We start from the raw sequence: 11,302 nt of genomic DNA, 5'->3' as shown, positions 1-11,302 counted from the left end.
TGCTCAGCTTCAGTCAGTTTTTTAGCATGAGGGGACATAAGTAGAGCATTTGTTGCCAGAGCTGAAGACTTTTTAAGTAACTACAAAATGTATATATTTTAATGTAAAATGTTCTAGATCTTAAATTACAGCTCGATATTTCTAAAAACATCCTGTGAGTCAAGAAACTATGTGAACAAACTGCAGATGGCATATGGGGCTATCAATGTGACCTCTAAGTAAAGAGAAGATGACATAACCATCTTCCCTAGATTAAAACAGCAACAAGAATAATGAAAATCCTTAGTGGAAAAATACATTTATATTCTTATTTACATTTGCGTATGTTTAATTTTACACTCAAGCTTACATGTAAACTTATACTTTATAGTTATACTCTTATTTAAATGTATACTTATATTTATATGGCCAGACTTGATAGGTTTCGGTTCAAAATGAAGAAACTGAAGGGTAGTTTAGACCTGGATGGCAACAAGAAGAGTGCAATTGTAAAAATGCCGACCTTATTACTTGGGTTTGCATCCAAGTTTTTAGGCAGCTTATTTTTCTGACCTTTAAAACCACCTTTGAATTTCTGATAAACACAGAACTAAGCTGAAAAGAAAAGGTATTTACAACATCACCTTTGGATAACTTTAAATCTGCTCAAGTATTTTTGCAGTGACGGATTGGGATGGAATGCTGGGAAAATAACAGCATTGGAAACAAAGCAGACAGGTTTTATCTCAACTTTTTATATCCAACCGAAGCGCACATCACCTGTGAATAGTGATTATTAAGTTTCTTTCAAGGGGAGGGGGCCTGTAATTCACAAATGCTGCAGGTGTAAACTCCTAGGAGCCTTTTCTCCGAATGAAAGGACGTTAATCATTATTCATGGGTGAGATAGTCCATTGATTCCACAGCAGAGAAAGAATTCCTTCTTTATCTTCTTAAAACATGAGACCTTCAATTTTATAAGCTTCAAAACAATAAAAGATTCCCTCTTAGAACTACATTTATTAGAGGTTGTTCTTATATTGTGCTCATTTTTTATATACTTGAATTTCTTGCAATCACTAAAATGTCAGTAAGAATGTGTAGTTTAAATAGTAATTAATTAATTATTCAATAAAATTTCCATAGGCATCTGGTTATTCTAGACCAATATTACTGATGCCTATGAATAAGGAATAAATTTTACCCAAATGAAATCCAAGAGAGTGGTTGTACTGGATTTTGTTTGTATCAAGTGTTGCTTCAAATAAGTGAGTCACTGACTGGAGTTTAGAAATCTTTTGGTGGCATAGAGATATTATATTTGTTGTGAAAAATCAACTGACAGTGTAGATTCACAAACACCATATTTCTTGACAAGCTGTTAGTGAATATTCTTATCTTATTCCTCACTCCATACGTTTCACTAATTTTCTGTTCATTTTTTTGAATATTGAAAATTTATTAAGATATATATACTTTTACAAACATATGGCTGGTCTTCTTTTTGTTCTCAAGCAATGGTGGGCACATGACATAAACTCTTGCAGTTCATATGTGCATCTGTTTGATGGTGCAGGAAAATCAGATATTGTAAAGGTATAGAATCATTTTTAATTTGCCTTTAACACTTGTTATCATGCTAGATTAAACAAACAAACAAACTTTACTACCTAGCTAGATTATGTTCAGATAATATGCTGTGTAAACAAAGAGATTATTTCTTTCCTACTGAGGTACGGCCTATATGGAAGATATAATTGAGAAATTCAAGAAATTCAGTCATGTCAAGCAACAGATAGGTGGACAAAATTATGGCAGATATTGGAAGATAAACACTAAATGAACAAATGTGACAACTAAATAGCTACTTTATTCAATTTAATTGGCTTATCTACTTACATAGCAAAACCATAAGTTAAATTTATTCAACTTTCAGTAATGTTTCATTATAAAACCAAAATGAAGCTGCAATTATAAATTTGGGTAGAAAAGATAGTGAGATTGCGGCTTAGGTTCCTCCTGAAAAAGACAAAATTTGTTCTGTGGTTCAAATCTACAGAAATTTTAACTTGGAATAAGTCTCATATAGATAGAAAATCTATCTAGTTTTTATTTCTTTGTTTTTTCAATTTTATCTGGAAAATTTTCCCCAATATAGCTAATACACAAGTAAAGTTAGGGCAAATTAGTGAGAAGATCATCAATTCTTTTTCGCAGGCAGGGAGAATGGGAAATACAGCTGCACAAGTGCCAATAGCATACATTGTCTGTTTTTGTTCATTGGAAAGACATGAATATCAGCCTTTTCCACCATGTATTGGAGTGAAGCATCAACTTATTGTCATGGGGGAGAATGGCTTCCTATATTCTGTCAATCATCTGGGTAAAGAATTACAACATACTCCTATGGGTATGGCCAGCCATAAGGACCTAAATCTGGAGACGACTCATAAATAATAAACCATCCAATTATTTGACAAGGTCTTTCTATTGGCTAAGAAAACTTGACCATCAAAATTTGTAGAGAATTGAACTATCTTCTCCAAAGGCAAAGACAAGTCAGACACTGCAGCCCCATGTGTGCCTCAGCTGTAAAATACATGCAATTACAAGGCCCATCTCAGCTGACCTCTGACTTCTTAGCTTCAGATGGCTTCTTGTTGTCATTACTGGATTGTGGTGGTTTCTTCCTTAGCTCTGTAGTACAGCTTCTTCACTCCACAAGAAACACGTTTACTGCTTCTCTCCCACTTGCTGTCTTCGCTGTGTGAACTGAGTCTGTTTTGGGGTCCTGCCTATTCTTCTGTCTCAGTCTTGGTCCTCAGAGAAGACCACTACCCAGGTCGGAGAGCTGTCAGAACAACTCACCAGTATCTGAGGTACACTTTCCCAATCACTGAGAAATCGACTTCCCATTAAAAAGCAAATTCGGGAAGGGGAAATGTATGTCACTGTTACATCTTTCCAAGCTTCACCATATCCCAACACAAATGATCTGGATTGTTAAATTTAAACACTGGGTCTGTATTCCTCCAGAATCGTAGGAGGAACAGTGCTGAGCAGCCTCCCAAAAACTTTCTCAAAGTGAAGGAGAAATTGCTCTCAAATGCTAGTTATAAATGTGTAATCTGAACTCCAGCCACTCTACGGGGCAGCAGAAGAATTTACGATGTGCTAAATATTTCCTTTGTTCTTCCCAGTGGTAGCCTGCTGTAGCAATTAGAAAGCAACTGGCTCCACATAGAAACTGCTAGAGTTTTCTCAAGAATTGTTGATAACTGTTCAACAGGCTCAGTGAACAGGATTTTCTTATTGTGCAGAATTCAAATTTTTAATTTCCTTTCAAGGTCCTATTTTCTAAAATATTTTCTAAATTTTTCTTCCTTCTTTCCTGCTGCCTTTCCATTGCCCACTTTATAAGGAGGGAAGAGAGGTCAAGATGACTGCTGTAAGTCAATGGAAGCCCAGGGTCTTCAACTTCCAACACTGCAATCCTTTTTAAAGCCATATAAAGGTCCTTTGTGTTGCTATCAAAAACACCTCTGACCTCCTCTTTCTTGTTTTCATATAAAGTGACAGCTCTGTCCCATCCTTCATAAAAAGGAAAAAAAAAAAAAAAACCCTGCCAATACCATCTTTCTTCAGAAGCCAGACACTATTAATCATCAGCAGGAGGCAGTATGGCTTCAATTAGCTACATAGTGTTCAATAAATTCTCAGTTATTCTGAGTGTGTGTGTGTGTGTGTGTGTGTGGTGGCCTTAGTACTGGACACTGTTGTAACTGCTTTACACGGATTAATTCTGTGAGGATGGTGCTATTACTATCCCCATTTCAGAACTGAAGAGAGAAATACAGAGAAGCTAAATAACTTGCTCAAAATCACACAGCTCATTCGTGGCAGAGCTGAAAATGGTTCCAAAGTAAAGGGCTCTCTCTGAGAGAGCAAATGTCTTTGAAAGGCAATTTGGCAGCATGGGTAAGGGCCAGATTATAACATCTGCCACTCACTCAGGATATGTAATCCCAAGCAGGTTACATAACCTCTGTGTGCCTCAGACTCATGGTCTATATAATGGGGTAACAGTAGTACCCAACTCACAGAGTGTTTGTGAAGATTAAATGAGTAATACATATTAAGCACTTAGAACCGTGCTAGGCATATGTTAAGCACTATGCAGAGGTTATGTTTTATAATCCACACCAGTTTTTCCAAGAGTAAGTCTTAGTATATACAGAAAATTAGCTGCCTCCATACCTCCAGTCTCTTTATTTAACAGGTACGACTCACCAAGCTAGTTGGAAGAGATGAGATGAATGAGGTACTGTATCTAACCTGAAATGTATCATGGTTTCATGAAGAAAAAATATGTACACAAATTATAGGAAAATATAATACATACTCTAATACATGCAGGTTAAGCTTTTTACATGACAGAGGGATTGTGAACCCTGCCTTTCAGATGGGGAGATGTTTAGGAAAGGCTTCTAAAAAGTTGGAGCCATAATCCTACGTATTATGAATATGATTAGGACACTTTAGAAGATAAGAATTGAAGGAAGCGGAGGAATTAGCTATAAGTGGGGTAGGAAATCCCAGGATTGGGAACAGCATAGGAAAGGCAGAAAGGAAGGCAGGCATGGTGGATATAGGAAATTGCTTGGTAATGAAGTATGTGTGTGTTTAGATATTGAACAAAGCAGGAAAGATGTGACTAGAGACTTTCAGAGCCCAATTCATGCACTGTTGCCATTATTCTCCTGAAGGACCACCCTGATCAAGACCCTGTTAAAAGACCTCAGCATTTCTCCAGTGCTATGGTTTGAATTGTGTTCCCTTCAAAATTTACGTTGAAATCCTAAACCCCGGTACCTCAGAATGTGTTTGAAAATAGGTGATTGTAGATATAATTATTCAAGTCAGGATGAGTTCCTACTGGAGCAGAGCTGATCTGTAATCCAATATGACTACTGTCCCTATAAAAGGGAGAAATATGAACACAGACACACTCACAGGCAGAATGGCATATGAAGATGAAGGCAAAGATCTGGGTTAGGCATCTACAAGCCAAGGAGTGCCAAAGATTGCCAGCAAACCACAAGGAGCTAGGAGAGAAGCAGGGAACAGATTCTCCCTCAGAGCCTTCAGAAGGAACTAACCCTGTAAAAACGTAGATGTTGGACTTACAGCCTCCATAACTGTGAGGCAATACATTTCCATTACTTAAGTCACCCAGTTTGTGGATACTTAACAGCAGTCCTAGCAAAACAATACACCCACCAGTACAACATTTATACTGCATTTTTAATTTTTTTCCTTGGATTTTCTAAAATAACATACCATGGTGTGAATTGGTAAGGAAAGTGGGAAATTAATAGGGAGGTAAGACAACTGTACCTACCTTAGCTTTCTTCTTGACATTCGAGACTGTTATGCTTCCCTTTCCAGCTGATGAGAAGCACTATGGCACTTAGTACTTTGAGAACACACTCATTATTCTCTTGCATCCTTGGTTTATTCTTAATTATTTCTTACATATAGAACATATTTTCTGTGCCTTGTAATTATTACTCAGATTTCTTTGACTCATTCTCAAAAACCCAACTGCAGTGTTCCGTCTTCTACAAAGCATTTATCTGAGACTGGCTGTTGTATTTTTTTTTCTTTTCTTTTCTTTTTTTGGTGCTTTAAATCTGTCACGTACCAGACAAATCTGCAAGTCTTCTACTTGACTTCTGACTCTGAACAAAATGTGAAATCCTTTACAGCAGGGACAATAAGTATTTCCTTCTTCATTCATTCTAGAAAATATTATTATGGTATTTGACTTATGGTAAATGTTTGTATATTCATTGTACTTTATAGTGAAACTCTACTGAGCATAATTAGTGATTCATTCAATAATTCAGTTCTGCATTATTGTGGTTGGGCTCCAATTAGACATATGTTATTTCAGGTAACATTGTCCCTCATTTGCTGATAGTCTATTTCTTTAGTTTTATAATACCTGTTTTAATATTCTTATGTACTAATTCTGCCATATTTTCATTGCTGGGTCTGTTTCTATTGACTGATCTTTCTCCTCATTATGGCTTTTATTATCCTGCTACTTTGCTTGTTTGGTAAGTTTCTATTGGATGCCAAAGATTGTAAATTTTATGTTTTTGAGTGCTGGATTTTTTTGTATTTTAAAAAATGATTTAATCTCTGTTCTGGTATACAGATGAATTTTAGGAATCAGTTTTAAGATTTGCTTTTAGGCTTTACTAGGTTGAGTCCAGAATAGCTTTTAATTAGAGATACTTTATCTTCACTACTGATGCAATACCTTTGGAGAATTCTATGTCTCATGTACCAGGTCTTTGAAGTGTTACTGATAACGCAACCCATTACCTCCCTTCTGTGAGCTCTGGAGTCATTTATCCAGACATTTCTTTCCAGTGGTTCCTTCTCTGGATTCTGGCATTTTCCTCTAATGTATGTATGGTACTCAGCCAAAGACTTAAAGAAGCTCCTCTGTAGATTTCTGGAGTTCTCTTTCTGTCCGGATACCTTTGCTCTGACTCTGCCACTTGAAATCTAGCTACCTTAACCTCCTCAAACTACCAACTCTGTCTCATCTCAACACGATCACTGAGCTCTCTTTGGGTTCATTCTCCCTGCATTATGGCCTAAAATCTCTCTTAGACAGTTAATTGGAGTCACTTCATTTGTTTTGCTTCTCCTAAGAATCACTGACTTGTGCTATCTGTTATCTATCTCTTGAAAATCATGGTTTTATAGATTTCGTCTAGTTTTCTAGTTATTTTAGGCAGAAGGGTAAATTTAATCTCAGTTACTCTACAAAAGCCTGCAAAATGGCTACAATGTGGTATTTGTAAACATTAATTAGAAAGTACTGTAAAGAGAAACAAAATAAAATACTACATGTTCTTACTTACAAGTGGAGGCTAAACTATGGATATACATGTTCATAAAGACGGAAATAATAAACACTGGTAACTCCGAAAAAGTGGAGGGTGGGAGGGGAGCAAAATTTGAAAAGCTACCTATTGGGTACTTTGTTCATTATCTGGGTGATGGGTTCATTAGAAGCCCAAACCTCAATATTGTGCATTATGCTCGTGTAATAAACGAGCAGGTATACCCCATGAATCCAAAATTAAATTAAACTTAAAAGAAGGAAGCACTGTAAAGGGTACCATGACTGAGCTAAATAAACTTGTGTTTTTAGTGAAGATCTGCATTATTATTGTTATTTTTTTCTTTTTATTTAACTTTTATTTTAAGTTCAGGGTTACAAGTGCAGGTTTGTTACACAGGTTAATTTGTGTCATAAGGACTTGTTGTACAGATTATTTTATCATCCATGTATTAAGCCTACTACCCACTAGTTATTTTTCCTTATCCTGTCCCTCCCCTACCCAACACCCTCCAAAAGGCCCCCGTGTGTGTTGTTCTCTTCTACGTGTCCATCTCTTAACTAATAGTAAACGCTGTAAGAACAACATTGCGTCTGAATTTTTCACTTTATATTTGTTCCTCTGGAAGGAATATTTTTAAAAGTTTGGGTGAGAGATCTGCAAGAAATGGATAAACATAGGGCTTTGGAGTCATACACACCTATATTCTAATCCTAATCTTCTCCCTTAAGTAACGTAACCTATGGCTACTTACCCTCTCAGCCCCCTTTCTTCAATTGTGAAACAGAAGCCAACACAATAATTCCATGTGATTATTGTCAGGATTAAATGTCTACCACTTCTTTGCAGATTTTATGGTGAATCTGTTCTGAGGTCCGTGCAACATGATGGATCAAGAATTGCATGTGAGGTTCTTAGTCTAATCTACCCCATGATAGGTACAAGTAAATTTCCTTACACTTTTTCTTCCCCTCCAAATAACAGGGAATTTATTATATTGGGAATGCAAGAGAATTGAAGTTCCAATGTCTACCAACCTCCCAGATTTTGGGTGATTTTTCCAGACACTTCTTTGCTCAAATGAATAGACAAATAAACTTGGTTCAACTACATTACCATTCTGGCTTAAATATGAGTCCAAAAGTACCATGATGAATTAGTCCATTTTTCATTTTGACAGGCTTTCTTCATATTATTTCTAAACTCTTCTTCCAGGAACCAAGCATATGATTTTGCTTATACTTAAGCCAATATTTCTCATACCTTTTATTCTCTGCTTTGCCAGCTCCTCCTATGAATAGATCCTTTACTGGGCTTCCCCCACAATTCATACTTATGAATTGTGATACTTATGCAATATGCAAATAATTCCCAAATAGTCACTTTAGCTCTGCCTTTGAAATTTTTGCTGATACTATTCAGTTAACTTTTATTGGAGGTTTATTCCTTGATATCTCATTGCTTTCACCGTTTGCACGCTATAATTCTAGTCACAAAGATTCACACATTCTCCTTTAACATAGTTATTTAAATTCTCACGCAACTATTCCATGACAATTACTCCTCTATAAGAACTCACTCATAGAATTTTTTTTTCTCACTAGTAGTAAGTTTATGGTAAAATGTAAAGAGCATAGAATTTGCTGGCCAAAATATTTGAGTTTGAATTCCTGTCGCAGCACATTATGGCTGGGGTGAATTCCTTAAACTCTCTCAGGGCCCATTTAGCCATCTGTAAAACAAGAATAATAATATTGAACTCATAAAGTTGTTATAAAAATTAAAATTAGATAATCTGTGAAGTGCTTAGCACAGGAATTGTCATACGGAGGATGCTCAATGACTGTTAGCTTGCTTCCGTACTATATATTTCTAAATCCCAAAGCCTCATGCTTGCACATTGGTAAAAAAAACTTTCTGGTATTTTCTTTACTTCCAGGTTTTTTTTTTCTTTTCTATTTTTGTTAGCAGAGAATATTCCTCCTGAGCAAGGTTGTCAAGGATCGAATCGATATGTAAACATTGTTATGCATGTATATAAGTTAGGATGTCCTTGGTTATAAGTAAAACTATTCAAGCTTCAACAATAAAACTTAAACAGAATTAGTCGATATAATAAGAAAGGCCACAGACAGTGCAGGCTTCTGGAATGATGGATTTTGTAAGTTATTTCCATATCTCTTTTTCTCCAACAACAGTGTTGGTTTCATCCCAAGATAGTTCCTCTGGTGTTGAAAATTGAGGCCATATGCTTCTCCCTCTTTCTTGTCCAACAGGAAAGAGAAATTAGTTTCCTAACCCTTCATTGTCTTCCAGCAGACATTTCCTTTCATCTAATTATTCAGAATTGGGTCATAAGGCCCTTTCTTCAAAAACTATTGGCAAGAGAGAATAGGGTTGCCATCAGCCAGGTTGACCCACTTCTTGAGCAGAGGAACATTCGTCACACTTTATTGCTGCTGTTTGGCAAAGGAAAGGCTGAAGGGATGTTGGGAGTCCGTTGTGATGTTTACTAGCTGTCTTCATGAGGGCAGGGGCTTGTTTTGTCTGCTCTGTTCACTGCTGAACTCTAGTACCTTGAACAGTGACTGACATGTAGAAAGCATCCAGTAAATATTTGTTAAGTGAATATTAATTACTGCCATTGGATGACTCCATATTTCTTGGAACTCTATTTCTTCTAATATCAAATCTAATAAATAATTGTTGAATAAGCTCCCCATCAAAAACCTCCATGTGCACACTTATAATCTTGCCGTTTATGGAGGTTCACTTTCTTCCCCATGTCTAACTTCTCTTATTTCCCATCACACACTAAGATGGGGCTCTGAACTTGACTGGAGTTTATGAATCTTTATGTGCTTTGCTTTTGTGTATTTCCAAAGTCGGAATGATTCTTGTGGCATACAGAATCATTCAAGTGGCATAGAGATTATTGAGTAGAAGAGATACTATTAATAAGCCAAATGATGTTGTTTTAATGCCGATTACATAGAATATTAAAACTCTAGCATATACCAGATAGATATGAGTAACTCACATAACCTTCAGATTCTCCCATTCCCAAACATTCTGATTTAGGTCTGAAGTGGTGCTGAAAAATCTCCATTTTTATTAAATGTTCCAAATTATTCTGATGAGACTTAGATATACAAAATTTGGCCGAATGAGTAGCATTTAACTAACCTCTTCTCATTCCATCAATATAAGAATAAAGAAGGAAGGTTTAATGTCCAATGCTAAATGAATGAGTGAACGAATGTCTCCGACTCTGTGAGTGACTGCTAGGCAGAATTACTAGAGTATTAAAAATGTATATTAAAAAGGGGCAGGCATGAACAGGTAAGGGGAAGGGCAAGGAGAAGAGGTATCAGATAGGGAGGTTGAGTTCTGATTGGGAAGGGTCTTGGATGCTGTGCTAAGGGCTTTGGATTCCTCTGAAATCCATAAAGTGTCTTGAAGGTGCCTGAGCAGGAAGTAACACAATATAATTTGTGTTGTAGAAAAGCTGACTTTGTCTGCATGTGATGGATTGACCAGAAAAAGAAAGCCGTAGGCACAGAGGAGGATCACACGTGATCAAAAACCACAAATGGTTTCTTCATGACACAGGGCAGGTGAGGCCCCTGAGGCTTGAAGGCTGCTATACCATGAATCAACATAAAGAAGGTATTGTGAGCAATTGCCTATGATTTCCACTTGGAGTCAAAGTGATTCATCTCCATGAGGCACTTGACCTCTAGTAGCTCAGTCCAGAAAATAACGTTCTCAAGCATGAGACACTCTGTGGAAGGGTCCAAAATGCAAAGGCAGCACAAGAAAACTTTTTCCTACTTATGGTAATGATGAAAATTACAGATTAAACCTAGAAACTTATAAAACACAGAAGATATTTTATATTAACAATATGTCATTAGCATAATTTTAAAGAAAAAAAGGTCCATACACTGAAAGAATGGCTGAGACATATTATTGAAAGATGGAACTGAAATTGGAAGAGAGACTCGATTCTCTGGTGCTGGCAGCATCAGGGGTCAGGTGTGAGGAAAGCCCTGGTGTTCTATACTTAGAGTGAAAGAAATAGGCCGTTAAGGGTGGCCAGGAAACAGGCTTTCCCTTCATAGTGGAAATGCTCTCTGCCTTTGCCACATATCGTTATTGACATTTCCCTTTTATCATCTTTCCAAAGAGTCCACTTGCTGGACAAAATGCTAGATAGTAAAATTGGAGTCACTGGAGTTAGTTCTTTCCTTTGGAGTGGAACCAAGGGGATGAAGCAAACTGATTCTGTACCTAGAAAGAAGTCAACCTGAAGAGCTAAACGGTATCAGGAAGACAGAGAAAATTGGATGAGACATGAGCTATTTTTCCTATCCTCTTAAAGGTTAAAGACAATCTTT

This window comes from Mandrillus leucophaeus, unplaced genomic scaffold, assembly GCF_000951045.1.
Source record: "Mandrillus leucophaeus isolate KB7577 unplaced genomic scaffold, Mleu.le_1.0 Scaffold864, whole genome shotgun sequence".
Lineage (NCBI taxonomy): Eukaryota > Metazoa > Chordata > Mammalia > Primates > Cercopithecidae > Mandrillus > Mandrillus leucophaeus.
Note: the sequence above shows the minus strand (reverse complement) of the source record.